The sequence below is a fragment of the Astyanax mexicanus genome, chromosome 18, assembly GCF_023375975.1.
Source record: "Astyanax mexicanus isolate ESR-SI-001 chromosome 18, AstMex3_surface, whole genome shotgun sequence".
Taxonomy (NCBI): Eukaryota; Metazoa; Chordata; class Actinopteri; order Characiformes; family Acestrorhamphidae; genus Astyanax; species Astyanax mexicanus.
In genome coordinates, this window is record NC_064425.1 from 30549621 (window position 1) to 30564279 (window position 14659).

Below are 14659 nucleotides of genomic sequence, written 5' to 3' on the forward strand. Positions count from 1 at the left end.
GTTTGGAGTTTTTTGTTGTTGTTGTTTTTTGTTAAGATGTTTAAAAGAGTGGTGCTTTTAACGACAGGAAGCAAATGTACCAATGCAACCTTTCTAGTGATCCAGACATCCTTAAAGACTGGTTGAAGAATATATTTTCTTTATCTAATTTAAGGGCATTATGTATGCCAAGTTTGTATTGTAGATTTAGAGCTATCTGGTTCTTTTGCACCATAGCATGTTGATGGAGGCATGGCCACACCGGCCAACAACCTAAAACAGTGTGGAGCACTTATGTTACTGGATTCATCTCCACAATTGACAAGTTATGGCTACATAAAGTTACAGATTGGAAACTAAACAGATTTGTTAGTCATAAGCATAAACTTCTGGCACTTTTGGTACATGAAGCTACACAAATGTAATTTTTCATAGACTTCAGAGAAAGAAATTCAAACATAGATGATGAGAACCTTTGACATTCATCCATAAACCATGCTCTATGCCCACTTTAATCTTATGCTGTTGAAGAAAACCCAATAGAACATTTCTGTGAAATAATCAACACCTTGTGGATGGCATTTTCAAATAATTGTTTTTAAAATGAGTGCCTAACTTCATTTGTTTATACAAAATACCAAGAATGTTGTACATTTAAGGTATTCTGTAACAATATAATATAAATATATTTATCTAATGATAGTTTGAACAAATAAAAAAACAAACAGCAATGTACCAATATACAATAATTAAAACGATGTTTGTTTATCAGTCAGGGTGAGAATTTTAACCTTGAGTACATCAATCATCAGTGTAGTGACATTCTCATATACACAATCCAAACAGAAAGCATTGACTAACACCCTCAACAGAAAAGAGAGAAAAAAAACCTGAAAATGTATTACACAAGTGAGGCAGGTGAAAAAAGTGATTACAGATTATTAACACAAGTTTAAAACATTTATTTTATCCAATTCATTTGTACACATTTAAATCAGAGGTATTTCTAAAAAAAAAATGGTTAATAGCCAATGCCAGCAACAAAAAACCCTCAAGAAAAATCTAAAAGCGGAAGATGGACCCACACACACACAAAAGACACAGATAAGACATTTTCAGTATCTTCTCATATGGCATGACACTATGTAATTTGGTGTGACATCCAGCATTGTAACAATTTTTTACAACTCCAACAGGGTGGCCGCGGGTCCTTAAAAAGTCTTAAATGGTATTAAATTTCATTTTTGTCAAATAAGGCCTTGAAAATTCTTATTTTGTCTTAAATTTTCAACCAAAATGTCTTACATTTGCGGAGCTAAATTTAGGGGGGAATAATTTCGTCAGCCATGTGTTGAACTTCGGGGGTGGAAATCGGTAGTTAGCCATGCAGTGCCAACCCATTCTCATTTCCCAGGCGCATGAAATGGTACGCAAAACTAAACACCGGCATGCGTGCTACACACGCATAGTGCTGCGTACACATGCTATGCTGCTATTAAGTATAGCCTGGGGTCAAAGTCACACGTTGGCTACAGTGTGCTGTGCCATAGGTATTTTAAAAATAAAAGTTGGCCTGCTATAAAGCAGGTTTTTATAATGTGAGATTCAAAGTTTGAACACAAGGTGTCGCTATTGCATAAACCCATTTTAAATTTTAAATGCTCCTCACCTCCTTTCCTTCCTTCATTACGCCTACATTAATTTTCCTGAGCTTTTGAGAGAACATGGCAACTCCAAGAAAAACGGAAAATAGACAGCGAATGCAGAACATTTCAGGCACGTTGGGAAAATTACTTTTTTTCAGAGTTCAGAGGGAAGTGTGCATTAATTTGTTTTATTCGTCAGGAATCAGTTGCCGTAATGAAGTATAATATTAATTGAGTATAATATTAATTGACATTAATTGAAACAAAACGTCAATTAGAAAAATCACAACACTGTCAAAAATAGATATAGTAACTCAGGTAAAATGGTGTGCAAGTTTTCTTTGCAGGTGGAAAAAGAAAGCTCCCGCACCAAAGGCGCCAAAGACAGGTGACTTAAACTGAGATTTTCAGTGTGGCACATTGTGTAGCTGTAATTTGTTGGAGCTCAGTCTCTAAAGATGATTTTTTACAGACAGAAAGAAAAGACGGCAGTCAGAAGAGGCAGGGGACTAAGATGCACTCACACCCAACACATTCACAAAGAGACTGAACTAAAAACCCCCACCATTCCTCATAGGCGTGCACACAACTCTGCCCTTTATTAACCAAAGTGCCCTTTTGAATCTTCGTTTTTATATATATATATTATTATTATTATTAAGATTTTACTGAGGCCGGTTTGAAATTATCTTTTGAAAACCTGAGCGATTAAAAACAAGTGAAAACAATGCACTGAAATCAGCTGGCACACACCCGACCGCTCTCTTCCTCCGTCACGTGACCCCGCGCGGCCGCGCGCAAGGCACATTAAATTTGATATTCATGTTGAAGCCAGAAATATATTTAGGGCTTGATTTGTACATGAATGATGACAGCAAAGCTATTGATACGGTCTTAAATTGCATGAGGTAAAGTAAAATGCATTTTTGTGATTGGTTCAGAGATCATTTTAAAAATTGTTTTTTGCTTGCATTGTGCTTATATTGTGCTTGCATTGTGCTTATATACAAATAATTTAGGTAGAGTTTGCTAATGTATGTGTTAAGCTGAACGTTTTTTGTTGTATAGGTTTTGTTAGGCAACATAAATTAACACATTCAATTGTAAAAGAAGAAACGGAAAGTTTCCCATTACCTGTGAAAAATGCCCATCTGCATTCATGTATTGACAAGACTCAGTAGCCTATAACTCCTTCTTGTACTTTTTGGTCTTTTTACTGTCTTAATCGTAGGCCTATATTGATGTACTAATTGCAGCACAATGCCAAGAAAGGAGAGGCTGAAAAGAGAGAAAGTAAAGGAGCCACAGCAGGCAGCCCAGGGAAGCAGCTCTCTGCTCTCCTGGATGAAAGCAAAGACAAATGATGAAAGGTGAGTCAAGGTCAGAATCACGTAACTGTTTAGCGCTTTATATGCTATTGATCTGCTCCTTTGAATTAATGATTTTGAAATCTTAAAAGCTGTTCATCTTTTATTTTTAAGTGGTTTGTACTAAATCAGCAGGTATTAAGATAGCTATTATTTTGTACCATAAGTCATTTCCATGTTACAAGACTTCCAGTCATGTTGCCCTAATAGCCCATTATTGAAAACTAATGTGGCACATTTGTTAAATCTATTATTATTATTATTATTATTATTATTATTATTATTATTTTATAGCCAGTCACAGCAGGGAAGAAGCTTTATACCATCAACATGTACCAGGGCAGGAGATGAGGGACAGTCCAAGGCAGACACAAAAAAAGACCAGGATGAGGGAGAACAGATGCAGGGAGACCAGCAGGATGAGGGAGAACAGATGCAGGGAGACCAGCAGGATGAGGGAGAACAGATGCAGGGAGACCAGCAGGATGAGGGAGAACAGATGCAGGGAGACCAGCAGGATGAGGGAGAACAGATGCAGGGAGACCAGCAGGATGAGGGAGAACAGATGCAGGGAGACCAGCAGGATGAGGGAGAACAGATGCAGGGAGACCAGCAGGATGAGGGAGAACAGATGCAGGGAGACCAGCAGGATGAGGGAGAACAGATGCAGGGAGACCAGCAGGATGAGGGAGAACAGATGCAGGGAGACCAGTAAGATAAAGGAAAACAGATGCAGGGAGATGTGCCAGATAAAACAAGCAAGATGAGCAAGATAGCTACTTTGCCGTATCCCACAGATCCTTCACATGTTTCAGCGTTTAAAATCAAGGATCATGAATACATTTCGATGTGCTGCAGTGTGGGCCCATGTCAGCCAGATATACCATACCCAAAAAATAAAGAGGGGAGATAATTCCAGAAGCAGTGGTTTTCCGGGAATGTGTGGCTGGAATACTTCCCTGCTGGTAATTCCATGCATTGTTTTAGCTGTCGGCTTTTCCTTTCTGAGGAAAAATACAAAAGTAAAACAGCCTGGACAACTGATGGCATCAGAAAGTGGAGCACTGCTCTTGAAAAAAATCAAGCAACACTCCATCACAGAGATGCACATGATGCACATTTCAGATGTAAAGGGGGTGGAAGTTAGAGAGCGAGAGAGGCAGGCAAATAGGGAAATCCTGACCAGATTGATTGACCTCACAGTGTATCTTGCACATCAGGGACAAGCATTCAGAGGTCATGATGAGAGTGAGTCCAGTGACAACCGTGGCAATTTCCTTGAATTGGTTAATGTGTATACCGGTATAACAGTGTCCTGAAAATGCATTTGGAAACGGTTTCTAAAGCTAAAGCCACCAAGACTAGGCCCCAGTCATCACTGCTTTCCAACAGATGCCAAAATGACATCATTGCAGCACTAGCCACTTACACCAGAAAGGAGATAAACCACGAAATAAAAGAGGCTGAAATGTTTTCCATCCTCCTTGATGAAACCTCTGATGTCTCACACAAAGAGCAAGTGTCATTTGTCATGCGATATTTACATGATATGCAGATCAGGGAGCGATTTATTGAAGTCTGCAACATAGACTCCACTACAGGCCAGGAGCTGGATAAAACAGTGTTCTCGCTTCTCCAGAAGAATGGCCTAGAGCTGAACAACATGTATGGCCAACGCTATGATGGAGCAGCCAACATGAGTGGCATGTACAAAGGTCTCCAAGCTAGTATTCGTGCACACAATGAGAAGGCGCTCTGTGCACTGCAAAGCCCACTGCCTCAATTTGGTACTGGTGGAAGCAGCAAAGTCCAGGAAACATTTTGTGACATTCTTCAACCTGGTGGAGAAATTGTATACCTTTTGCACAGGCTCCTCAAAGCGCCATGCTGCCCTGGTAAAATTTCAGGAGTCCCTGTATCCTGGACAGCGTGTTATGGCTCTCCAGCAGCTGTCAGATACCAGATGGGCTTGCAGGGAAAAAGCCCGAAAGGCACTTCAGAGAAATCTGAAAGCTATTTTGATGCTCCTTGATGACATCACTAAAAGTGACCCAGACCCACCTAACCTGGCCCGAGGTGATGCGCAGATGTACAGAAATGCCATCAACTTCATGTTTATTCTGTGCATGGAGATCACCACAGTATTCAAAGTCACTGCTATGGCATCAGATTCTCTACAGAAAGAAGGACTGGATCATTCCATGGCCCACAAGGTAGTTGATGGTGTTCTTCACACATTGAACTCCATGAGGTCTGAGGAGAAATTTGGGGAAAAATTTGGATGTGCAACCGAAAAGGCAGAGTTTTTCAACATTCCAGTACCTACTGTGGTGCCTGGTCAAGAGAGGAAACGGAAAGTGCCAGTGCGTTTCCAACACAACCCAACAGTGTCTCAAGTAGGTGCTCAGTTTGAGTCAGTGGAGGCATATTTCAGGATTAGCGTGTATTTCACCTTCCTGGATATTATGACTGAGGAGATGAACAGGAGATTCAAAAGGGAGAACACTGGAAGCCCTACATCAAGAATTATTGAGTCATTCCAGAACTTAACTGTACATGATAACTGGATAGACACACCAAACACAGAAGCCATGGAAGCTGTGCACATTCTCTGTGAGTTCTATGGAGAAGATGAGGAGCAGCTTAAGACAGAACTTAAAGGTCTTCCACTCCAGCTTTACTTCAAAGAACCTAAGAGAAATATTTTCAGTTCTGAAGGAAAACGATGGCCAGCTGATCTTTCCTGCCTTTGTCAAAATGATCAAAATATATGCAACATTACCAGTGACGACTGCTTCAGTTAAAAGATCATTTTCCAAGCTGAAAATCATCAAAAGTAAACTAAGAAGCCTGTGTGGTGAAGAAAGGCTCTCTGACCTTCTCTTGCTTGCCATTGAAAAAGACATTGGAATAAAACACAGCGAGGTCATCAACATCTTTAAAGACATGCGTCACGGCCTCGTTTAAAATGGGCCAAAATATCCCTTAACCCAATTTAAAAAAACTATACACCTTGGGGATCAGTAAAGCCAACAGTAATACACTGGAGAGGGTATACGTTTCACAATCATTTATTGAACAATGGAAAAATAAGATCTACTTAAAAGAGATTAAGAAATAAGATTTTGTAGAACTCCAAAAGTCCATGCAGAAGTCCAAAACCTTGGCAGCAGCTCAAGGAGGGAAGTAAAAACAATCCACAGTCCACTCAGTCCTTTGTTGGCTTCACCACTGACAACACACCAAAAAAAGAAAGAAACAAACAAAAGCAGTCACTAAATTTTATAATTTGGAATTTAGTTAAATCATAAACACACTATAAATAAATATAAATCAAATAACAAATGAACAAATCTCTACTGGCTAGAACTGGTAAAACACTAAATATTCACTCCTTCCCACCACTGCACACTCGATCACCCCAAAATTCAAATATACAAATTAATATATAACTGAAAGCCAAAGCAAAACCCACACACTCTTCACAAAAATAATAAGTAAATAGCAAATTAAATATAACCAGAAGCCAGAATAGAAAAAAAACAAATTCTATTATTAATTTAAAGTAAACAAAATCAATAAACCAAAAAAAATATAAAACGTACTTAAACTAATATTAGTGGTGAGCCAAGAGTAGAATTCTCAAAATATGGGGAGAAATAGCACTTAACTTAGGGAAGGGTGATCGTTCTCACCCTTCCTTCTCCTCACAACGCCTCTTGGAGCAGACAAACGCCGCTGCAATAGAGTCTCTCACGTTCTCATACACACGTGGCTTCCCAGCGCGCTGCAGCAGACACAGGGCAAACACTAACATGAACAGAAAGCCGCCCCGTTTCCCACAGACAGCAACTTGTTCAGAACTGACTCAGAATATAAACTCAACTTTGTGGAAGGGTGAGTCGAATCCACACCCTTCCCCCAGCCAGCGCAGCCTCACCGATTCACCTTCTCGATCAGTGATTCAACCAGCGGCCACTCGATTCCTTCGAATCCCAGTTCAGTCAGCGCGAGTCATTCCCAGTCAGCGCTCCGCTCCGCTTCTCCACTGCCGTGTGTTTGGTGAGAGCCCCCAACCGCGTCCGCGTGCGGCGTCCCTGGTCCTGCACTTCCGCTCTCCCGATGGGCTGGTGTGAGTCTGTTAAATAGTTCCGCTCAAACGCGCAAGTTCACAAGCCGCAGCTGAGCCACATTTAATCAAATTGCCTTTGCTGCGGCAGCCCAACAAAATAAAAGTACAATGAATTAAAAGTCACCTTAAAAAACATTAATTTGGCACCCGTGACACCTGGCACCAAGGAGGATGCTGCTTTAAAGACAGTGGAAGGTAAACAGAAGTTAACTGAAGGACTTAACAATGACTGTATATAGTTAATATTGTATATGTATTTTATCAGTTGGTGGAGTGACATTTTTCCATTAAAAACTCATTTTTAGAGAATGTTACAAATAAAAGTAAAATTTCATTCAACATGTGCGAGTAATTTTTTTTTATAATGAAGTGTTCCACGTGCGCTAAAAAGTGCCCTTTTTCCCCCTGAGCACTTGCCCCCCTCCCAAATGTCTGTGCACGCCACTGCCTCTCACACACACACACACACACACACATTAATTGCAAATGAATTGTGTTTCTTTCATGTCAGGCATCTGTGGGAAGTTTAAGATGGCAAATCCACCAATAGATGGAGCCACCGGGTCGTGGCTGTAGAAACCAGTGAAACCACTCAGAAGAGGCAACTGAGTTTGAGTGTCTTTGGTTCCAGAACTGTGTCTGCATTATGCCCCACAATTATTTTTTTAATTTGTGTGTAAATACTGTTACTTATTATTAAAATAATCTATAGTTTAATTAGTAATACAGCTAAAAAAATGTAAAGCAATATTTTATAAATAATAGTTTCTTTAAAAAAACTCAGGAGGTTAAAAAAACATACTTTACATATTTGTATCACTAAAAATTGAACATTCAATTTTTTTTTTGTGGTTTCAATGGATTAAATAATTTAATCAGATTATTCACACTTATTCTTATGATGCATGTTTATATTATGGATATTTAAATGTCAATAAAAAAAATGAATGTAAGAAATGTAAAATGCAATTAGATTTATTTAAGTGGTGTCAAATACTAGTATATACTTGTATGTTTAAGGGGAGATAAAACCAACGTGGGGCGCTGGAATAAAGAATGCCTGAAAAATTGGATTTTAATTTGATTTATTTTGAACATCTCAGCATTGTTGCAAGGATTTCTAAATTTTAAGAACACGCACCCTGCGGGCAGCTGGATGTGCCAGCAGTCTTAGGTGTGGAGTTTGGACATGCACACACCCCTGCACCACACATTTTTGTATCTCTCCACTAAACCATGATGTTGATCATTTGATGAAGTACCAGGTCTTTATCAGGTTCGAGCAAAATGCAGCAGGATGGTTACATATTTCAGAACCAGCACAACGGCAAAAGAAACACTGATAAGTACAGAAGCAGATGGGTCGACCTATTCGACCTGGGTGTAAAAGTGAAGGAATTACAGATTCTAATCTTAGTGCTATGCCCTGTAGTAACCAAAGACTTCACAAACAGGCCAATCTTCAGACAATATTAAGTCCTTATTCAGGTTAAGTAATATTATAAAATGTCAAATATCAGTGTCATTAATAGTAGATTTTCTTTTCCCTTGTAAACTTATAGGAGGGACAAAGCAGGCAGAGCTCACATGCAACAGCTGATGCTTTAATTGAAGTAGATTGTTACTTGTCTGAGGTAAACCTGGCAAGATTTGAAGATCCACTTTTATACTGGAGCAAACAAAAACAACAATTTCCTCAATTGTGTCAGCTAGCACTTACATTTTTATGCACTCTGGCTTCCTCTGTGCCCTTTTCTAAGGCTGGGGAAACTGTGTCTAAGAAAAGGAATCAACGCCACCCCAACACTGTTAAAAAAAAAAAAAAGCCTCTTGTTTTGAATAAAATAAATAATTGATATTCGATCCATCTGTTTCCTGTCTTTCAGTTACATAAGCACTCTCACAATCCCAGTTCCACAATCACTTACATTCAGTGAACATCAATGATATCAACTTTTCTGCAGGGAGTGGGTATTTTCTGCAAGGAAATTCAAAAAGTCTCATTCTGCTAAGAATTTGGCTGAGGTGAAGGTGAGCACCTAATATGATGGCATGCGTAGGAATGTTAAATAAACCGTCACACAATCTGTATTGCACATGCCTTAAATTTGATCATAAAGAAATCCATAGATCAAACATCTGGACATCAAACCAAAGGCCAGAAATTAACATTTTAAAATGGCAATAGAATACTGTTAATAATACATTTAAAAATGCATAACTGCAAGATATAAGGTAGCTTCATAAAGAAACGTTTTGTCATTTTGCATTTTTAACCAATACTTTACGCACCATGTGGCCTCAGTTACTCGATCCTGCCGCTTTGCGCTTTATAAAATTCGACCGTTTCTGACACAACAGGCCACCCAACTGCTGGTACAAGCAGTCGTCATCTCACGCCTCCACTACTGCAATGCCCTGCTAACTGGCCTTCCGGCATGTGTAGTAAAACCACTCCAGATGATTCAGAACTCAGCAGCACGTCTGGTCTTCAACCAGCCAAAATGGGCACATATCACCCCACTGCTCATTGAGCTCCAATAGCTACCAATTGATGCTCGCATCAAATTCAAAGCTCTTACAATTGCCTACAAGGTGATGACAGAACAGCTCCTTCCTACCTGCACTGATCACTCCTGAAGGCTTACGCTACCTCCCGGCCACTGCGATCCTCCAATGAACGTCGCCTCGGTTTGCCAAACACTCACACAAAGCAATCCAGACTGTTCTCATACAGAGTTCCCCAATGGTGGAACAAACTACCTTCCACTACCAGATCAGGAGAATCTCTCACTATCTTTAATAAACTCCTGAAGACAGAGCTCTTCAAAGAGCACTTACTCTCCTAACACCTCTAACACACTAACTACTTCTAACCTCATTTCCTTCTTCCCCTCCTTCTTCCCCTCCTTCACATCTAAAGATGTTTTACCTTCTATTACTTTTGTACTTCACTATTCTAAGTCGTTTTGGACAAAAGCGTCTGCCAAATGTAATGTAATGTAATAAATAAACAGGAAAAAGGATGGATTGATTACAATCAACTTATTTGTTGATTCAACTTAAAAAAACAAAAGTAACCTGGTTGACTTAAATTTTATGTTAATTTAAATCAAATTATTAAGTTGAGATAACATAGCAATTTTATTAAAGCCAAAAAAGAAAGTATGTTTAGTTGGACAGTACTGATTAAATATATATACCAAATGATAAAGAAAGAATGTTGTATTAACTCTAAATTAAGCTCAAATATGTATTCTTCTCTCTATAAATATTATAATAAATATCTTTGTTGTGATGTTTTAATCATTTCCGGTTCAATGATTAGGTTTATAATATATATTTTATTAATGTAAGCTGGTATGTGTCAAGAATTGACCCAGGCAGGGAGACAAGGAGACGGACGCAAGTGCAGGTAGGGTGAAATAAATGAATAATTTAATAAATAAATATAAATAAACAAAGAAACGAGAAACAAGTAAACACTTAAACATAAAACAGGGAGATATATACAAGGAACAAGGGAGTGAACTAAATAAATGAAACTATATACAGGGAAACAACAAGGAACTAAACACTAAGCAGGGAGCTGGGGAAACGAGGAAGAAACAAGAAACTAGAAAACTAAACAAGAAATAAACACGGAGCAAGAACTAGGGCTATGAAACGCGGAGAAACACAAAGACAAAACAACAGAGGTTAGTGCAAAGACCGACGGAGGACAAGTGGCACAGGGGACCTATTTAACAAACAGGAAACACACTAGAATAGGAAACACCTGGGGAAGGGGCGGAGCTACAAATGAGACATGTGGTGGAAAACTACTGAGACAGGAGACACAGAGGAGCACAGGTCACGTGGGGAAAACACAGAGAGACATGAGACAGGGCTAAGCCGTGACCGTATGTTGTAGTACTATGTATACAACTGTGCTTATTTATTGTTTATTTAGTGCCTGTGTTGGATTCTTATTCCACATTATTTCCATTCCACCTTAAAATGTGCAACAAATATATTAGAGATACAGTTGCAGTTAAATTTTTTAAAAACATTTTAGTGTTAACTGACTTCTTATTAAAATAATCTGCTCCACCTTAAAGTTGATCTCCAGTTCAGCAGTTACAGAAGCTATTGTTTAAAGAGCCACTAAACCTTAATCCATATTTTTCCCCATTAATAGCAGAAATGTGTTCCTTTGAAGTCATAAAAACACACCGTACCTGCTCAAACATTTTGGAAACCTTTTCTAACCTTTAAAAAACGCTTTTATAATGATTATTTCTGCCTCTGCAGCGCCCTCACAGGTTCAACTGTGCTATAGGCAAGGATGACGTTAATGCAGACTTTTGTTAGTATAATATGCAAATCAATCAATCAATGATACCACCCCCCCCTGGTGATGTAAAGCCATGCTACGCATATATGCAAATCAGTCAATATAATAATACCGCCCCACCTCTCCCCTTTCACCTGTCCCCGTCGACATGCAGCCATGCTTCATGTATCTGTAAGAGAGGAACCTAAAGCTCCCAGCACAGCCCCAGTATTTTACCTGGTAAACAGCGCTGAGCTGCCCCACAGGCTCCTTGGTAACAGAGTGCTGTGCTGAGAGTTACCATGGCAGCAGCAGCCTGTGGGGTTTATAAAGCTAGCTAATGCTAACACTAGCTAAATAAACCTCACAGGCTGCTGCTGCTGCGGTAACATGTCCGGTTAAGTAAGTGAGAGGTTTCTTTCACTGTATTTTCTGTGACTCGATTACTGCTTTATTTCTCTGTATTCATTTGTAAAGTATAGTCATATGTTTATCCAGTGTGAGTCATCCCTGTGTGTGTATATATATATATATATATATATATATATATATATATATATATATATATATATATATATATATATATAGTTTTTGCTACAGATAAGAAGCTGTATTTCAGTGAATTATAGCATTGAACCTAGAACCACATAGACCTGCATTAACAAGAAGCATGCGGAATATAAGTAAGCTATAACTATAACTAAGAAAACGATCAGAACTGAATTCTGAATTTCTTGTTTGTTTAATTTTTTTCAGGAAGGCAAGGTGACAGCAAACAAGCTTGGATGTTGTGAAAGTATTCAAGACAAATTTGGAGAAGAAAGGCACTACACTGCTGATGCCAGTTTGAAAAATCAAGCTGCTGCTGTCCAAGGACCAAATTATGCAGGTTCATCTGGACCATCCCTATGAGATCAATTGTATCTCCACTCAACAACGATTGAGAAAATTCCAGCCATTGTTTTCTAGAAGAATTGTATTCAGTTTAAGATACTGTGGATCGCTAGAGTGGAGCATATGGAAAAATGGATGTTCAGTTGCTGCCACCATGCACAGTCTGCTTTTAACTTTGGGAAGGATTAATGGTGGCTCCTTCAGAAAACTGTATCCTGTCCTACAAAAGTTGGACAGAACAGTCAAACTGACATGCCAAAAAGTCGACCTAAATCTCCCCTAACCATGACCATTTTCTGCAAAGCAACATTCCTTGACCACATGTTGCAAGCACATGTTGTTAGGCATAACAATAAAAACAAACACAGTGCAGTGAGGTCTTCAGAAAAACCACGACGCTGATCTTTTTTTTTTTTTTTTAAAGTCAGTTTAACGTGTGTAACATAGCAGGTGCATCTGCCCAACAACAAGAACTGACCTCAGTGAAGCTGGCCCCTCATATTATTAGAAATGAAATAAAAATATGTCCATTGGTTAGTGCTGCGTTTGTGCTGGTTTGTGCAGCAAAAATGAACGTTTGTGCTGTTATCGTTTTTGAGATATTAAACATTTAATTTTCTGACCTGTTATGTAACCCAGCCCCTCATTTGTGGCCAAATCGCACCAAAGTGGTCTCATTGGTTAGTGCTACGTTTGTGCTGGTTTGTGCAGCAAAAATTAACGTTTGTGCTGTTATCATTATTAAAATATAAAAAATTATATTTATTACCTGTTATGTAACCCAGCCCCTCATTTGTGGCCAAATCGCACCAAAGTGGTCTCATTGGTTAGTGCTGTGTTTGTGCTGGTTTGTGCAGCAAAAATTAACGTTTGTGCTGTTATCATCATTGAAATATTAAACATTATATTTACTGATAACCTTATTGAGATATTAAACATTTAATTTCTGACCTGTTATGTAACCCAGCCCCTCATCTGTGGCCAAATCGCACCAAAGTGGTCTCATTGGTTAGTGCTACGTTTGTGCTGGTTTGTGCAGCAAAAATTAGTGTTTGTGCTGTTATTGTTATTGATTTATTAGGAAAAAAATATTGAATAGGTGTTAAGCTGGCCCCTCATATAATCAGAAATGAAATAAAAATATTTCCATTGGTTAGTGCTACGTTTGTGCAGCAAAAATTAGTGTTTGTGCTGTTAGCATTATTGAGATATTAAACATTATATTTACTGTTATTGACATATTAAGCATTTAATTTCTGACCTGTTATGTAACACAGCCCCTTATTTGTGGCTAAATTGCACCAAAGTGGTCTCATTGGTTAGTGCTACGTTTGTGCAGGTTTGTGCAGCAAAATTTAGTGTTTGTGCTGTTTTCATTTTAATTTATTAGGAAAAAAATATTGAATAGGTGTGAAGCTGGCCCCTCATATAATCAGAAATGAAATAAAAATATTTCCATTGGTTAGTGCTACGTTTGTGCAGGTTTGTGCAGCAAAAATTAGTGTTTGTGCTGTTAGCATTATTGAGATATTAAACATTATATTTACTGTTATCATTACTGAGATATTAAACTATTTAATGTATTACCTTTTATGGTAAGGCCAGATTTCATCAAAGTGGTGTTGTTTTTCTAGTGCTGTGTTTGTACTGGTTTGTGCTATTAGAATAAATATTTAATGGGTGGCATTATCCAGCCCCCCTATACAGCCCAAACCACAGTGGTCTCATTCAGCAGTGCTGTAAAAATAAATGTTTCAGGTATTCAGCTACAGGAAAAACAATATTTATTTACACATCTAATAAAGCACAGATGAATGTCTTCAGGTGACATGACTGTTCATGGTAAAAACTTATTTACCATGGTAAAAATTGCTCCTGCACTTATGAAAGCATATATTTAACAGACTGCCATGTTAATGCCTTTTAACCGTTCTGAGTGCCTTTTTGTGAGCACTAACCACACTGATAAATGTGCGATTTGGCCACAAATGAGGGGCTGGGTTACATAACAGGTGAGAAAATTAAATGTTTAATATCTCAAAAACGATAACAGCACAAACGTTAATTTTTGCTGCACAAACCAGCACAAACGTAGCACTAACCAATGGACATATTTTTATTTCATTTCTAATAATAGGGGCCAGCTTCACTGAGGTCAATAACCTGGCTCTACTGGTCTTTAGCAAAGCCAATACAGCATGTTAAATGTGACATTCTACCCATGATGAAGATGTGGGTCAGGTCATGCAACTTTTTGATAAAAATGTTAAAGCACATGGCCCTGTGTTATTGTCTTGTGTCTGCCTTAGCCCCACCCTGTCATCTG

At 38.6% G+C, this 14659-nt stretch overlaps 1 long non-coding RNA gene across 1 annotated transcript; it reads right to left on the bottom strand.

Moving 5' to 3' along the window:
• Nucleotides 1-6047: 6047 nt before the first annotated feature.
• On the bottom strand, nucleotides 6048-7160 carry LOC111196739 (uncharacterized). The gene is made up of 2 exons (XR_002652226.2): nucleotides 6598-7160; nucleotides 6048-6223 (listed from the first exon to the last, which is right to left on the bottom strand). It is a non-coding gene; the product is annotated as an uncharacterized LOC111196739 (long non-coding RNA).
• Between the last annotated feature and the right edge of the window lie 7499 nt (nucleotides 7161-14659).